General features: G+C 42.3%; 1 protein-coding gene across 6 annotated transcripts in view; it reads right to left on the bottom strand.

The window, feature by feature from the left end:
• Positions 1 to 18491, bottom strand: part of BACH2 (BTB domain and CNC homolog 2) — a 187534-nt gene that overhangs the window by 143519 nt on the left and 25524 nt on the right. For 5 of the 6 annotated variants that reach the window (XM_027884478.1, XM_027884476.1, XM_027884477.1 and 2 more), the window contains exon 2: positions 1584 to 1670. The exons of the other annotated variant lie outside the window; for it this stretch is intronic. The gene's annotated coding sequence lies outside the window, so the exon portion shown is untranslated. The remainder of the gene's footprint in view (positions 1 to 1583; positions 1671 to 18491) is intronic. 6 annotated transcript variants of the gene reach the window in all.

Here is an 18491-nt window from a genome sequence, read left to right as displayed (position 1 = left end):
GTGGGACATCAGCAGTAATTTCCCCCTCAGGTTGGCCAACTGAAGATCAATCATGACCTATTGGAAGTAGGTATTCAGGGATGCAAGCAACAGGATATTCAGCAAATCCAACACTTGCTCCTTCAAAGTAAGTTTATACTCTGCAATGAGTCACACGTATAGTGTTTATCCAAGTTACCAGTGCTACAGGAAAAAAAAAAAGCCCATTACATTTATAAATACATAAAAATCACAGCTGTAAGCTCCCAACTGCTTACACGAGGACTTGTTTCTATGACTGGATATTGATTTTTTTAATAATGTGTCATTATACCAATGTTGATACAGCAACTATCTTCCTGGAGTATGCAGTTTAATACTAAAAAGAAGTTGGATTTAGGAAATATCAAATCCACATCAATTCACATGCTTTTTAAATGTCCTTCTTGGTCATTACTATAGCAATGCAAGGCCGCAACTGCTTTTTTTCCCCACCTTGCACCTAACAAAGAAAATGGACTCGCCAGTTTAGAAACAGCTCAGTCTAAGGCAACAAACTTTGCTGATTTGCTTCTTTTTAAAATACTGCAGAACCTCTTCAATCATTGCTGGAAACAAGAAGCTATGCTGGAAAATACGCACGTTTTTCAGACTTCTTCTGTACAAGAAATCAGTGCATGAAAAAGCACACTGTAGGCCCTTATCCTGGAATCAAATATGTATGCGGAAAACCATATGCTTGTGAAAAGCCTGGTGACTTCACTAGGATTGCTTAAGAAGTCTGAGGGTAGGATCTGGCCCCAATTACAAATGTGGAGTGCAATTAGCACTGTAAACTCCCCTAGCCTTCATCTTTCAGTCCCCTTCAGTGAGGGAAATAATTAAACTGATTAAAAACATGAGATGCATTTTAGCTAGCAACCTACACTTCCTACAAAACAGGATGCAAATATATTAAAGTCCATCATTTTAAGATAGTATGTTGCAAACATATTAGTACCATGCCTAAACATCACACATTAGGTTTCCTATAATCACGCAAGAGAAATTGTCTTCATTCACACATAGAAAACAACCAGCAGTAGCCCTCTAAAGCAGTAAAGGTCTAGGTCTGGGTCTTTTAGCAGATAATGATCTGCTCTGATCCAGAAATCCTTTAAAAGGGGGAATTCAAGGGAAATATTCATAGATTCAGAGTTCTGCAGTCTGAAGGGACAGCTAATCATTTGACCTTCTTCCAAGAAACAGGCATGGAGCTTCCCCGCCTACATCAACGCAGCTGTAAGAGGCTGAATGAGAGACTCTCCTAGGGTTAAAAACAAACCCATTAAAAAAAGCCCAAAACAAAATAGCCTCAGATTCAACAGCCTGCAATAAGGAAGGAAGCTACTGCAGCCCCAGCAACATTCTTCTATTCAGCAACCACCAGTGCTGTGTGAACACTCACACTCTCTTGTCTGGTCTGAATGAATTAACAGCCAGCCACTGGGTCTTGTTATACCTTGTCACCTTCCTCTACTCCTCAGCCCCTGACAAAGGGCCACTGGCAGCCTGAAAGCCAGTCAGTGTTCAAAGCACAATAAAAAGCAGTGTCACATTATTACCTGAATCCACTGAGTCCTCCTGTCAGCAACGATGTTTATGCAATCACATTTTTCTATTTTTAAAAACTTCTCTCTTGCCTCATCGCTCTGTGTGAAAAACAACACAAAAGAGAAAATTGATTAATTGTACACAATTACCTATTATTTGCATTATAGCTGTTTCCCAGAAGATATTTAGGTTCTTTATTTTCTGCTTCATCTCATAAAGATATTAAACAAGAAAAAGTCCTTTCCACGAAATCACTCATTGACCAAACAGAAGCAACAGATATCAATTTGGAGAATTGTAGATGAGGTACCACAGCCCATCACCTGTAGAGCTTCGCAGCAGAATGCAGCTCTCCTGCGCCCATACCCTCTGCCCTCTTCCCAGGGCATCCTGCCTGGCAGCGCTGGGACCAATGCCAAACAGACACTTAGTGCCACCAAAGGCAGAAATACAGGGGGGAGAGAAAGCTACTTAAGTTTCTTTCAGTTTCAACAGTAAATACATGCCTCTGATCACCACAGTAGTGACGTAAAAATAATACTTGCAAAATTACATTGACAGTAGATTACTTAATCATAAAGTTTCCCTGAATTTTGCATCTACATTACTGAAGTAGTGACCTCACTTAAAATTCTCAAAAGGGTCTTTTAGTGTCTGTGTTTACTTCTTACTTCACATATTAGTGGCTTTAAGTCTTAATGTAAAATTCTCTTACTGATCCACCAATGCACCAAAATATACACTCCACAGAAGACATTTCTACATTTAAATAAGGAAGAAACTCAACTGAAGATACAAACTCAGCCCTCCACCCCACACCTCCCCAACCTCTCTGAATGGCCAGAAGACACATCATAAGTAAAGGAAAGTGGATTTCCAGTACTGGAAATGCCATTAGTGTCGTTATTTTGTCACTCCCTTTGAATGCAAACAAAACAAACCCCTTTGCTTAAGGAGATGCAACTCAACCATGTGTACGTGATCCCTTGCCTACCTTCCCAAGGGCATACAAAATTAAATCCAGACACATAGCACGGGGTGGGGGATATAGCTGTGATACCCTTCCAGCATTTCAGGGCTCGTGTATTTGGAAAGATGGATGTCTGCCAAAAAGTTTTGTTGCAAGATTTTGGTCACAGTGATCTGACTGAGACATTCACAAAAAAAGTGTCTGGAAAAACAAAATTTTGGCACCCTGAAAACAGAGAGTTTAAACCTGGGTTTAGCCAGATGCCACACTATGTAAATAGCACAGCCTAGTTCAGGGCTGAGAAGAGAGGTGACCTTTGCCTCTGGCATCTGCTGCCAACCAGGGCAGGGCCATCTCCCAAGCAAGGATGGGGACCAGCCCTCTCTCCTGCTTCAGGTGACCTTCCTACCACAGCCTGGAGCCATCTATGTTCAAAACAGAGCAGCCAAGAGCTGGGCTAGGCATCAGCAGGGAAATGCATGTCAAAACAAGAAATTTCACTTAATGGGGACAGAAAATTGGAGGGAGGATGGGGAGAGGGTGAGAACCTGGTTAGGCACAGAGGGCTGCACGGTGGCTGTGCAGGTGTAGCACTACCAATGAACCATGTTCAAGTCTCTATGACACCAGTTTGCCATTAGTTTGCTTCCTGCAAAAATCTCTGGTGTACCACAGGTAAGCTGCAAGAGAGAACACTGAGTGTTCAAGCACTCAGCCCTCAAAATGGAGGAAAATGTGGCAGGTGAGTGCTGCTCGCTGCAGCTGCCTTCACTCTTGGCATGTGGGATGTACCTGAGCCATGCATCAGGGCTGCGGGGTAAGAGCACATGACAGCTCTAACAGCTGTTGGCAGCAAGGATGGCAGCCACCCTGACACTCCCTGCCACTCTCTCAGTGCCCAGGCAGACGAGCTGTGCCTTGGAGAGCTGCCACACAGCTCTGATGCAGCACTGTGCCAGTCATTTAAACCCAGCATCTCTCAAGTGGCCATTAACGAGTTCCTAACCAACCTGAACTCTGGCTTCTCTCAACTAAAAATAATGAACAGTCACAACAGAAGGGGACTGTATTTCCAGTACATGAAATACTACATAGCATGGAGACATCTCAGCGGCAAGGCTGTAAGAACCTCAGGATCCTTTGTCCTCTTGTTTTAACTCTCTTCCTGTAAAGAAGTGGTGGTGCTTCCCAAATCATTTGTCAAACCCTCAAGCCTGACACTGGTAAACAGAGTAAGATCATGAGGAAATGACAAACTTCTTCAGTAGGATTTCAATAGTGTGCCATAAATAAAAATTCAGGCCAAACATGGGACAGCACGGAAAAAACAAGATGCTGAATAGGGAGTTTGCCCAGGGCTTGCCACTACAGCTCTCCCTTGGCCCTAGACAAGGGACTTGCAGAAAGAGGGAGACTTGACAACTGTCCATGAATTTACAACACTTAAAATTAGGTATGCACAAATATGTCTCACATATGAGTCACACTGAACTGAGTTATAGAAGCATAGAATGGTTTGAGTTGGAAGGGACCTTAAAGATCATCTATAATGTTGCAATGTGCTTGTGTATGAAAATAAAATTAACATCAAATAGCTGAAACTGCCTTAGATATTACACTACATTAGACATTCATAGCATATAACATCAAATAACAGAGCACAGGTCTACAGTCAACCAAATGCAGAACGCAGGCAGACAGACCTTAAAGGTAAATAATTCAGGACTTGAATTCTTTAAGGTAAATAATTCAGGGCTCTAATGAATTCACTGACTGTAAATAGGGAGTTCCACTGCTAGGAACTCTCCAAACTGTCCTACATCCAATCCTCGGGAGTGCAGAGCAGACAACTGTCAGCAGAAACATGCCTCAAACATTTCTGGCTATAGCAGTGAAGACTCTAAGGCAAAAGGAGTCTTGGACAGGAAAAGGTGGCTTCAGATGCTGGTTCCAGTGCCCCATACTGTGCCCATGAGCTGCTAAAAAAGAGGTGCTGTTCCAGAAACACCACTTGGGCAAACAGTGGCTGGGAAGCAAGAAAGCTGATTGACCCAAAAGAGGCATTGGAGAAACCCCTCAAGGATAGCCAACACAGCAGTTTGCTCTAGCAGAAGACTGTGGGTGACGCTATAAGCTCTTCGCTAAATATGACAGCCCATGGACAAAAAGAATCCAGACAAATCCCCAAGTCCTCCTCACTTCCCATCCCAATCTCTCTTCCCTATCCTCTTCGATTGGTTATTATCAAATCCTTTTATCAACACCTGGGAATGCCTGTGCATCTGTCAAAAAGCATCTCAGCCAACCAAATCCCACCAACAACCATGGAATAAATCCTCATAAATTCCTAAATTACCAGCAAGTCTCAGCCTTTCCAGCCTGCACCCTTCTAGTTCCAAGGAGCCATTCACAAGCTGCAACTATTCCTGACCAAGCAAGGAAACTGTATCAAAGTGGACATACAGCAAACAGTCAGTTATACAGTGCTGTTGCTGCTAAAAAACACCAGAGGATTTTTATGCTGTCTCACACATACAATAGTATGTAAAAACACCCTGCAGTTGCCTCACGCCCTCTTATGAGACCTATATGAAACCAGACTGTGGAAGAAAACCCTGCCTTTCTCTGCCAGACAAGGGCACATCAGCAGCAACAGCCAAGGCGCTGCAAGATTGCTGACGAGCCTGGAAACACTGTATGGGAACATGCCTGCAGATCAGCAGTCGAAAACACAACTGCTGTTCTTGCTCCATGCCCAGCGGAGACAGAGATCTCATCGCCAGCAGAGATCTGGGTCACCACCAGGAAGCTGGAGTTATCCCAGCACCCTCATCTTTTAGGTAATGCTCCCAGAAGAGGAAACAAGTATGTGGCGAGGTTTCATCTGACAAGATGCCGGGAGTAAACAAAACTAACAACTGGGGTTTTCTCTGCTCCCTGGTGATACCATCCGAATGGAAAAAAACCTCAACCATTATCGCCCAATGCATTGTATGCAACCTGCTTTGCAGAAAGAGTTTGCTGAAAATGCAAGGTTCAGTGTGCAGTGTCTCAAGAGCTGGCAAATGCACCTTGATTGCCAAAGTCTGCCTCCTCCCAAACAACAGTCTAAAAAGTATTTGTTTGCCTATCCTATACTTCAGAACTGAAAACGCAAACGTGGCGAAGGAAAAAGCTAGAAAGACAATGAAGTATCAATTTTAAACCTATGATGCTTGTGAAAAATAAACGTTCTGAGTCTCCATGTATTTAAGTAGCTGACACTTCTCCAGGCACAGGACTGAAAACTGAATCAACCTTCTATCTCTGCTAACCAAAGCTTTTGCAATCTTCCTGTATGCCATTTCCTTGTTTACATCTCACGGTACGGGAGTTACACTTTTGGAGAAATACGAATGGTGAACCTAGAAAGTGAAATGTGATATTATTTACAGAAAAGAAGAGCATGCCGTTCACAGGAATTCGTAGGCGCACACATCCCAATCCTGTTCCTCACCCACTCCTGAAATCCTGTACCAACCAGATTAGCCAATGTGCACATGCCTGCACTCTTGCGGAAACAATAGTCTCTTTCAGTCCATACAATCTTCTGAAGAACCAGGCAAAAACGTCATGGGAGAAGTTAGGAAATATCTGCAGAAAACAGTACACAAGATGAAAGGCAGAACGAGCCTTTTAACTTGCACAAAGTGTACGTGGAGGATAAGTGCAGAACTTTGTTACCTAGCTCCTCTTTCAAAGGGCGCTTCCCCCCCACCTCCCCAAATGGAAAAGAGGGGTTCTTGAAATAACTTTAGAAAATAAAACACTAGGGTGCTGGAATGGCTCTCTTATAAACAGACCACTGCATGCAAATTTAAGCTCTGGGAGCTGTGTGGCAGACCTGGGAGCCAGTACACGCTCCCCTCACATGCTGGGATCTCCCTCAGACAGCAGGAATCCTGGCTGGCATGATCAGCCCTCCTGCTTCCAGTGCACAGCGCTCCTCCCTGCATTCCCCTCCCAAACACCGCTCTGCTGCTGCAGAGGGCACAGAACTATTTTTTAATTAATCCAGCACAAGGTTTGAACTGCCTCAGGGTTCAGCTAAACATTTTCTGACTTTAACCACTACAGCAGAAGTAGCTATAGAGAAAAAACACTTCACCATAAGGCTAGGGAACTGAGGATAGAAAAGTGAAACACAGCCACCCCTGACCTCTCAAAATTTCACCTCCAGGGGACTCAAAAATAAGAAACTGACTTTTAATCAGCTGGGAAATCGGGCAGGGAGACTCACTCTCAGTAACATTGTTGTGAATATCACATAAAAGGCATTATTGAGTTGCTCTATCCACCTTCTGTTCCAAACTGGAGGCCTCCAAGTAACCTATCAGAAAAAATCCACCTCCCCACGCCATCAGGAAAGCACTAAGCAGTAAGAGACATTTAAAAGGGATACAGTTCTCCAAATCCTTGTTTCTTCTCCCACAAAGGGCTGTAGCTCCTGCAGGAAACGCATGCTCCTGTAACAAAGCAGGTATTCTTTGCATGTACTCACACTGCCTATTATTTTTTAATCATCTGGTATGCATCTTCCTACAGAACTGCTTATGTTAAGGGAAATACTAGCATTAGCTCTGCAAAAGAACACTGACCACTGTTCTGTGTGAACGCCGCGAAGGTTAATAGCGGCAACTGTGGCTTGAACTCTGCCTCTGCCCTGTGCTGAGCAGTCCATACAACCACTGGCATCTTTCCTCATGCGTGCTTCCCCTCAAATCATGCTTATTTTTTGCAGGATTTTAGTACATAGTTCAACTAAACCTGATGTATGTATTTTTCAAACTGTAGGAGCAAGTCAAAGCATATTTTGATGTGTCTGATTGCACAGAGGCCATATGATTTTGTGAGAGCTGGTCACAGAAGAATACAAGTTGCTTTTTCGTTTCACAGCTCTGAGAGTCAAAAATAGAGTGCAGGACCCTGATATATACCAGATGTTTTGAAGTTAGGTGGAAAAACTGGTGTGGACACATTTGTCCATCATGAAAGCTTCCCGACAGCTACCAACTGCCTGTGCTACAGTGAGCAGGCTTGTTCCGCCTATGAAAGATTACAAGCTTAATGGAATGGGAGTATTTGCAGCCTTCATGCACATGTATATTCCTGCTCTCAATCCTGCTCTCTTTTCCTGAAAATAAATTTCACAAGTCCATCACTATGATGTGAGAAAGGCTCAAAACAGAGCTCATTTTGCTACACATACAGAATCAGAATACACATTTTGCTACATATACAGAATATGCCAAGTTGGAGCGGACCCACAAGGATCATCAAGTCCAACTCCCGGCCCAGCACAGGACCATTCACAAGAGTCACACCATGTGCCTGAGAGTATTGTCCAAATGCTTCTTGAACTCTGTCAGGCATGGTGCTGTGACCACTTCCCTGGGAAGCCTGTTCCAGTGCCCAAACACCCTCTGGGTGAAGAACCTCTTTCTAAAACTAAACCTCCCTTGGCACAACTTTAGGTTTAGTCTGCAGCACATCCATGGTTTCACCAAGTTTCACACTCAAAAAATGAAAGAGCAAAATTTTTTCAATTGTTTTGAGCAAGTCTTGAGTCAGTTTCCTTCAGAAAGTTTTGTTCAGAATTTCTGTTTGGATTTAAAAAAAATAAATAAAAAAGTTTTTCTCCTCAGCCACAACCCTCACTGCACTCTACAAAATGTAACTGGGGACTCTACAATCTACAGATACTTCACATCTCTGTCCTGAAAAGAAAAGCTTCACCTTGTAGTTACGAGACTGGAGGTTGTTTTCTTTTCTTTTTCAATAAAAGGGCAACTTCATGGTTAAACAAAAAGAAAATAAGAAAATAAGAAAAAAAAAAAAGCAGCCCTGCAGAAAAGCACCATTTCAGAGTAACAGGAATATGTACCTATCATTTAAATTGGTCCCTTGGGTAAAGCTCATTGCAGAGATCAAAAGTCTTTCCACGGACTTGGGATGAAGCCTGGAGAGTTCAAAATATTGCTGAGAGTGTACATCACTGTTCTTGACTGCATGGCATGGGTGTGTGTGAAGGCAAAACTTCTACAGCAGCTGCAACGCTTCCCAGCACGAGAAGCCCCAGGGACTTTGGGTACCACAAGAACACACACTCTCAAGAGCTTTCAGACAGTATGGTGATGTGATTCACTGATGATAGAGGGAGACTGATAACTCTTTTGTTTGTGACTCTGCAGGTCCTATTTCCACAGCCCACGATGATTCAAAAAACGCCACAGGACATGACAGAAAAAGGAGTATTTCAGGCCAGGGTCACATAAATATATACACAGGTGAAGCAAGGTGAGGGCTGAGATTGTTGAGGAATACATTTAGCGCAGGTAGCTCAGTGTGCAAGCTGCAGGTTGTGCCCTATGTGGCAGGAGCCCAGGCAAGAGGCTGCAAACTGTCAATGACCCCTTGCACAACAAAAGGCACAGGGACCAGTGGCACCATTCAGGCAAACAGACACTTGGAGACACAACAGGAGCCAATGAACCAGCGGGAAGACCTTAGACTATCTTGTGGATAGACTGGAAGTGTATAAAAGCCCAGGGTTTCCTTTGCTGGGGTCTCTACAACCTGCTTCTGTTTTACTGCACCACGATTAAACTGCTTCCAGGATCCAGATGTCTGGGACTGTGCTATGAGAAACCTGGAGCAGAGTTGGTAAAGAAACCTTGTTCGACTGTGTGAGTGTGGTGTGTGTAGGGAGTCAAGCAGGGCACTGCTCAGGTCACTGGAGATTCCTGCTGTGAAAGGGCTTCAATCCCTACAGTTAAAAGTCTCTTTTGGTGGGACTGTGCCTGCCAGAGTGCACTCTGAATGATGGGACACGAATGCTTACTTAACAGGGATGTCTCAAGCCTTCCATATCCAATCCAAAGCAATTTCTTAACTGAACAGTGCCTCAGTTCTTTTTCTACGCAATGTTTACAATCATAAAAGAAGCTTTTGGAGATTTACCTAGGACTTGTGAGGTGACAGGATATTATTCTCACAATCCAGTTGAACAGCATTTATGTCTGTTGTTTTCTTTTCACATTCCCTTGTGCACATACAATGGCCCCTTCTTTCAGCCTGGCTCTGCCTGAGGAGTAAGTAGAACTGTCAGCTCCTTCGGCACTGAGAGGGAAGCACTGCCTTGGACTCACACTGAAATCACTCATTCTCATATACGACTGTGGAGATAATCCTTTGCCCAATAAACAGCCAACTTTCTTCCTTATTGCTCCAGAAGGATATGAATGAATGAACTGCACTTTTTCTGAACACCACCTTCTGCTTTTATTGAGTACTTCAGTCACTGGTTCCAGCTGCACCTCCTTGCCCTATGAGGCATCAGTTAAGGTTACTGGGTCTGCTTTCCAAATCCCCAGCTATAAGTATCTTTGAGGAAAGAAGGTTGGATGCTATTAGCCCTATGAGAAAACATGCATTTAGTCCATAACCACGGGCTCCTGAAACACAGCTGTTAAGTGCAAATCTCAGTTTCTGAAATTTTCTTTCTGCTGCCTCATTATCTTTACTACATGCCAGCAGAAACCAGAGTCCCCGCAGGCAGAGGGAGGAAGTCTTTATGCTTCCAGCTGCATCTAACACTGGCTAGTGAACCAGATGCAGAATATTGCATCGACCTGACGTTTCACTTCAAAGTTCCACAATTTTCTTCTTACTGCTGGGACTAGTGCTTGTGGTTTGAGTTACCACTGGGGATATGGAATCTCACAGCCAACACTGCAGATTACTTCCCAACACTGCCGGGCTGCCCTCAAAAGAAAACAACCAGAAGATGTCAGACACAAAATTATTTAAATCAGATACTTAGAAAATACTCTGTAATAAACAAAATGTAAAGCACAACAAATTGAAATGAAGATTGAGCTCACAGTAAGTCATCATTTTAATTGCAAGAGTACAACAGGATCCCTAATAAGTAGTTCTGGCCAAGAAGTTCTGACCACTGAACTTAATCCTGCAGGTGCTGACTTCACACTGTTGTTGTCTTCCAGTCGCCTTGTTCCAGTTCAGCAGCCTTGAATATTCTCATCAGAATACATAGACTGAAACTCCATTTTTTAAGTATAGTCACGCACGGGAAAAAAAAATTCAACTTGCCAAAGAAGAACAAAAATACCAGATCAATGAACATACAATCTTTGAATTAAAACCCTAATCCCTCATTTGCTAAGGCATCTCTTTCAAAGAAATGTTTATGTTAAAATTTAAAGTTATGTTCAACATTAATCTTAGAGAATGTTACAACAGAATGTACAAATTTTAAAGGGATTCTACAGTCCTAATGAATTCCTAGAACCCACAGACAGAAATTAAATAGGGGGAACCTACAGTGTTGGCTAGACATATTTCAATATTTGTTACCATAGAAACAAGCCAGTAGATTTAGGGTTTGGCATTATCCTTGCTATAAAATATTAAACTTCTTACAGTTTTTGCATATGTATATTATGGCAAGAACACTGTCAATCCTGATAAAGCCCAAAGCATCTTAATTATTTAACAGGATTTTAGCTTTTTTCTCCTTTTTTTAACAGAGTATCTTTTAATTTATTTTTTTCCTTGATAAATTGTATTTTAACATCTTCCAATAGGAGACACTTCTGGCTGACAGAGTAATATACAGGAGAGAGAGACTTATTTTTCCTCAGTCTTCTGGATAAGTGGTAGATAATAGAAACACACATATTCTAATACGAAAGATTCAACAGTAACTTTAAAAATTTTATCAGTTAGCACCTGTGATAATTTTACCAGTTAAAAGTACATTAGATGTTATATTTGATTTGAAAGACAATTCATACTTCAGATTTGGTGGTTTTGTTTTCAAGCATAGCAATGGAGAAATGCTGAAGTACAGAAGAGACTGGGACAGCATCTTGACACTTCATCGATATCAAATACTTCTGGCAGATGCCTGAGAAATGAAACAAATGCAGTGTCCTTTTGTGCTTCAGATGAGCATTGACAGTTGCACTGAAGCCACAGCGCAACCAGCAGGCAAAAAGATCAGCAATTCCAACAAAGAGGAAGGACAGATGCTAACTCCAGCAACACTTCTTCAAGAAGGAAGGAGAATAAGCTTGTTCAGAGAACTCAAGTGGTGGAGCGGACTGACAGCTCTGCACACCATCCAGAGGAGTCCTGAACGTTGCTTGTTTTTGGGACACAAGCTCATTCAGGAGCAGTGGGGAAGATCAACACTTGGGCAAGCCCGAGCCCACTGCTGCCAGGATTGGATGTGTGCAAGTGACTTTGACCCTGATAATTTCACAGCCAAAACTGGCTTCATGTCACAGCCTTCACTTTTTGTTTGGATTCAACAAAATCTGTTTACAGGAGGCTCAACACAAGGCTTCCACATGACGAAAAAATGAAAATCTTGGGACTAAACCCATAAACGACAGTTGTTTCAATACTATGTTCCCGCATTGAAGCGGACAAGGAAAAACACTAACAAAAGCAAAGCAAACTAGAACAAATACAAAAACTGAGCAAGACTGAAACACCCTCTTCTTCCAAGAATTAAACAATACTTTTTATGAATTGTAAAGATAAGCAGTGGCACTGCCATTTCCTAATGCCTTCTGAGGTCAGTCCTCAGGTTCTCAAACAGCCAATTAAATGTACATAGTTCTCACACTCACATGTATACCATCATCTTAAAAAAGCCCAACAACTCAAGTCTCTAAAAAAATAATGGAAAAATTTATTCTTGAAGCCCTGCAAGACAACCGTTTAACTAATGGAAAATCTTCAACACTTTAAAAGAGGAAAATGGTAAGATGGCTTTATTTTAAATGAGTAAGAATTTAAATGTCACTTCCTGCATGTGACATCAATTTGAATAACCTTGCATTTTTGTTTTCTTTGGTGTGGTTAACGGTGGAATCGTTGTAGAGTACACTTCTATGGCATTTACAGTTGCATGTTTATGTTTGGCAACTGCTTTGCATAATTCTAAACACAAGAAAAGTAGAAAGTGAATTTTCCTCCCTAAAGAAAGAGAAAGATCTAAAAAGTAGCATGCTACTTGGGCTTTCAAAGAAAGAAAGGCTGGAGAAAAACTATCCCAACACTCAAGGGAAAAACGCACAACTTCCTTTAACTGACAGCTGCAGTGAGGTGCAATGAATTAATTTTATCTGAGCAGTTATGTACACATGCTAAAGACAGAGCAACACTATGTACTATAAAGGAGTTCACGTAAGTCCACAAAGGGCACCACTATCAACCTGCAGTAGAGAAGTGGGAAGTTATTCACATGTCTGAATAAGTCATGGAATGATAAGAGATGCTGGCAGCACATGTTGCCAAAAATAAGGCATTGCATGCATGAATTCAAACACAGAGCTATAAACCACAGAACTCTAAATCCCCTCGACACACCCTCTCATAGGCTCTCCAGGTCAGGTTTATTCCATGAAGAGTCCTACTCTCCTCACAGGAGCTCCAGGTCTTTCCAACTGATGCTGCAGGTGCCAACATCTCAGTATGTTTCCTCCTCTCTCATGAAGCATTTTTAAGTGAGAGGCTGGTTAAGAGAATCACTTAAGAGACATGATATGGCTTTTATAAAGTTTTCTGTAGAATTCAGACATACAAGTGAACTAAAGCCATCTACATACGCCCTGGAGGTGCACCTTGGAACAAAAGAGCTATCATTCATAGATCATATAATGGTTTGGGTTGGAAGGGACGTTCAAGATCATCTAGTCCCAAGACACTTTCCACTAGACCAGGTTGCTCAGAGCCCCATCCAAACTGGCCTTGATGGAGCATCCACAGTTTCTCTGGGCAACCTGTTCCAGTGCCTCACCACCCTCACAGTGAAGAATTTCTTCCTAATATCTTATCTAAACCTATCCTCTTTCAGTTCAAAGCCATTACCTCTTGTCCTACCACTACGTTCAAGAAGGCCACTCAGCTGATAGACGTCTCTACCACGTTTTGTCAAAACAAAAACAAAAACAAAAGAATGAGAAATTCATCCATGCAGTGGTGGTTTTTAAGTCAGTTGACAAACACCTCTCCAATTTAAGCAACAGTCTGTGATGCCACCAGGGATGGCTTGCATTGCCCTCCTGTGGTGGCAGGACAGCACAGGACCACTGCCCGGCCAGCCCATGCTGGGCTCTGAACAGGGGCATTCCATCACTGGCTGACCAAAAGGAAGGGGAGACATCAAAACCCTTGCCCCAGTGCTGCTGAGAGAGAGGAAGGTGTGCTCCAGTTCTGGATAACATGCTCCATTTGGTCTACTTAAATTACATGTTTTAGAAAATAAACTGGGAAGATAAAACAGGAAATTGTGCTTCATGTAACACTAGAAGAATACTCTATACAACATGCAATTTACCCAAACAGTAATTCCCTTTATACCAGGGAGGCCAAGAGTCCATCTGGATTCAAAAAGAGAATAGACATGACTTTCCCATCTCAGCAAGACTTTGCAAAAGAACACAAACATCTCATGTCTCTCCAGTCTTGACCCAATAACTAAAGGGTGAAGATACCACAGGGTGTCAGGATGTTGTATTTGCCATTTGAGGTGAGGCAGGAGTACTGCTTTTTCCTCTGGAGTATCTTGTTCCTGGTCACCAAAACAAAGAGAGGAAACTGGGGTATATGGACAGGGATCTTAATTGGCACAGAAATGCATGTGTGTCTTCCAATATTGGAAGATTAACACACAAGAGAGTTGATGAATGGGAAGGATTAAATATAGAACCAAAAATAAGCGAAATGATTAATTGCTAGGAAAGGGAACTGATGATTTATAGAAGAAAAAATTAGTAAGACTTAGGAAACTGAAGGGAATAAGCAGCAAGTGAGCTGCAGGGTGGGACCATCTGGTGCATACAAGCCAGCACAGCACAGGGCACATGCCCGCAGCTTCAGCTGCCCCTCTCGCCTTCTCCCAGCCTCAGTGCAGCAGAGCAGACAGAGCACAAATAGACGGTGTTTAGAAATTACTGGCTGAAAATAACTGACTTTGAAAACAAGCTGCAATTCGTTTCAAATAATATCCTATGACCTGAAAAGAAACTAGCCTCTTCATTTAATTAAACACTTCCATGTGGAAGCACTGTTGCACTCATGCCCTTGCATTCTATGCTTTCTAGAAATTCTAAAAATAACTGGATACTTGTTTAACACTGTTTTCATTTATTTTATGAAGGAATTGAAATAGAAGGCATTTTTAGCATATTTGTTTTCAATTTCTGGGTTATAACATCTCAACAGTAACCTATGCTTTTGGTCCTGCACGTTTTTGCTTGCAACTATTAAGATAATCAAACTCTTTCACAGTCAGCATGCAATCAACAGGCACCCTAAAGCAGCATAAACCTGAGGAATAATCCAGCACCTTAAAGTCTATTATGGTCAGTCATTTGCTTGATGTCTTCAATTCATTTGCTTTTGTGGGGAACAATAACACAGAGGAAAAAAAAACCACAGATAAGCTGTGAAACTGTAGAGTACTTCACATTTTAGCATGGCACCTGTTTGATTTTATTTTTTTTTTAAACTTAATGCCATTTTTAAATCATTTACAAAAATACTTTTTTCAGTTAAAAAACAAAAAGATACAACCAACTACATCCTCTTTGGGTTATGCTCATGAATGAGCTACTGTCTGCATTAGAAACAAGCACCTGGACCAACTCATGGGCATCCAGCAAAGCCCACTGGTTTCCTTTCAAAACACTAATTTACAAAAGACACTGTCAAATCCCAGCCAGTGAACCGCCTTTCTTTTAAATACAAAATCTCAAGGGTGGAAGCAAGGGCTGCTCACCACAGTGGAGCCCGAGGCTTCAGCTCAGTCCAGGCAGCAGACCACTCCCTACTCTGGAGAGGGTGTTAAGACACCAAGGCAAATACTTTTAATACTTTTCTGAAGGCCCATTATGACATACCTACCACAACCTCATTAAGAAACAATTCTGTGCTATCTTTAGGAGATCTTGCATTTCCTCACCCAAGTGTTTATGTCACTCCCTTTACACGAAATACTTTCTGTACAAGGTAAACAGCAGGACCTGGATTTGAACAGCCAGTCAGCCAGGAAACAAGTGGTCTGAGACTGTGGAGAAGCATCAGCACCTTTCAATCTTAGCACAGTTATCTTATTAAACAAAACACCCCAACATTGCAGCAGGGACCCTTCCTGTCACCCTTTGTTTCACTTGGTCCGGTTCCCACAAATGCCAGGCAGAAGTTTCCCATCCTTCACAACCCAGACGAAAAGGACACACTCAGAAGAGTTGTCATTGTGTAACCAATGGATCCTGGGGGGCTTCAAGCTTTTGTAAGAGGGCTGAAATAAAACTGAACACCATCTATGCAGCTTTTTGTGCCTGTTATCCCTTCTCACAGTGCCTTGCAACTCCTAAACTTTGCAGCATTCTCTCTAACCGTGTCCTCCAAGAGTTTTCTTTGGGACATGAGGACACTTGGCAGCATTTCAGAAGGACTCCAGCAGCTTCCCCTGCTCCCCTGAAGGAAGAGCCACATAAACTTCAGAGTCAGGGACGTATTACCTTGATGCATTTTTCTCACCGAGGTCCAGTTTTACTTATTAGCCTTCTGAAGGAGCACCTTTTCATTCAATATGCACAAAGACAATTCTATAACCTTTTCTCTATACAAAGGCTAAGATTTAGGGGAATAGCAGATATCATCTGCTGTGATGAAATTCTGCATAAAGAGCAGTAATAAATTTTTGAAAACCTTATACATATATATATATATATATAAAAGAATCAACACACAAACTTCACATTGCAAAAACTGCACCAGTTTCATGCTGTAGGCTCCCACAGAGTGTATTTTACACTCAGTAGTGCCATACAGTCTCCCTATTAACTAAATAAACTCCTATATTTGATTCAATGAGAATCTGTTGTTCTAAACAAAATAAATAAGGCAAGAAGGTTTACTTAAGCTGCCAAGCACTTGAATAAAACTGAAAAGAAAAATAAGAATAAGCATAATACATTTCACAAAAGGGCAGCTATAACAATAATTTCAGTTGAAGTGGCCAAGAAATGAAGCAATAGAAAATTGGAAGCCATTAACATGTAACATTCAAGAAATATTAAATACATATTGAAGACTCAACATAGCATTCACACAAAAAGATCTGGTGATGAAAGGCAGATAATTTGCATAATAAGCAACGAATATTTCAAATGTGGCCATCAAAACAGAGGACCTGTAATGCCACACGGAGAAGAGCTGCCTGCAGAACAGCACTGCTGATAGTCCAAGCAAGGAGGCATGGGACTCAAGTGCTGGTGCACCACCCTCACCACCAGAAGAGGTGGTAACAGCTACACACAGCCCTGCAGCTGGGCTCAGGCATCAACAGCATCTGCTTGCTGCCAGCCTGATGGGTCCTTAACAGCTTTGGTAAGTACTATTCCCCTGAAGAAACATCTCTGGGTAAAACCAGGAGATCCACAGCTTGTGCAACCAGCAGAATCACCATATCCAATCCATGCCCACACTCACTGCCTTGTGGAACTAACTTCATCCTCTGGGTCTCTGCCAGCCCAAGTAGGTACCAACACTGGTCTCTCTCCTGACGTCTTCTGAGGTCACCCTCCCTACTGGCTTCCTCAAAACAGGATATCATGGTCCAGCTTCCCTCCCTCCACAGATCAGCACTATCCTCCCAGGCTCCCCGCAGGCCAGAGTTTAGACCTAACTCCAGGTCAGCAAGTTTCCTTCTTCAAGGGCACAGAGGAATAACTCAGACATGTGGATGGATTTTATGTAGGCTCTAGAAACTAGCTTTTACTTCAGTGAGTACCAGACGTGTGTAGCCAGGCAAACCAGAAAGTTCATTATATGCTCTACCCTTTCTTTCAGCTGATGCAGAGGGGGACACACTAAGTACTCTTTGGGCATCATTTGCTTGTCCAGAATCGCAGTGCTCATCCTCTGTATCAGGAACCAACACCGTCTGCACTTCATTCAGAAGGGCTACTTCTCACTGTATCTTCAAGCTCAGGTAGAACTTCAAGATGACAGGTGCCAAGAGAGATTTTTCCTTTGTTTTTCCCCTATGCTAATATTTCAAGAGGATGAAATTATTTAAATTTTTTTTTAAACCAAATTTTCATGGGCTTTGAAGTATCACCACACTTACAGCACTGTGCCTGGCAAATTCAGATGAAAATGGTAAATGAATTTCAGATATTTTTGTTATGTTTGATGTTCACATAATGAAACCTAAAAATGTTGGAATATGCTTATTATTCTTGCATGATAAAGGCTGCTTCTGTCACAGCCCTGAAATACTGCAGGGTTTACAGACAACATGCACAGCTCTATTACTTTATTGTATCAAGCCCACAAAGTTGTTACCTGCAGAAAATCAATTCCTACACTGTAGTTATTACAGACCATTAATTTGTACAAGGAAAAAGTGTGCTCTCCCTGGACTTATAAAATTATCTTTTAATATTACAGCCTTTTTTCTTCTTGTGAGAGATGAGAAACAGGAAAAAAAAAAAAACCAACCAAAGACACCAGAAAACTGAGTTAATGTGAGAAACCAGCTGATTTTTAACCAACAGATTTGGAGAGCTCTGGGTATACCTTCTGGGTATCCCTTCAGTCTGCACAGTGGCAGGGGGGAGCTCACTGCATCCCAGTTTCAGACACTGCTTTATCTGTTGGGCATTATCCAGCCCAACTACGTGGAGTTAAATCCTGAAGGATGCAGAGGGGAACGGGCAGGAAGGAAAAACAGTCAGGGTAGCTCGGTAAAAGTCACCAGGACCCTTATGCAGATGATGGGGAAGCTACTGATGGTGAGGTCAAGCAGCGTGGGGCTGTGCGCCCTCAACACAGAGTTCCCCTGTACTTGGCATTGGTGAGGCCA

This window comes from Empidonax traillii, unplaced genomic scaffold (genome assembly GCF_003031625.1).
Source record: "Empidonax traillii isolate 1590-97213 ecotype Southwest subspecies unplaced genomic scaffold, ASM303162v1 scaffold147:size910788, whole genome shotgun sequence".
Taxonomy (NCBI): domain Eukaryota; kingdom Metazoa; phylum Chordata; class Aves; order Passeriformes; family Tyrannidae; genus Empidonax; species Empidonax traillii.
The sequence above is the reverse complement of the archived record's forward strand: the minus strand, read 5'-3'. Positions and strand labels throughout refer to the sequence as shown.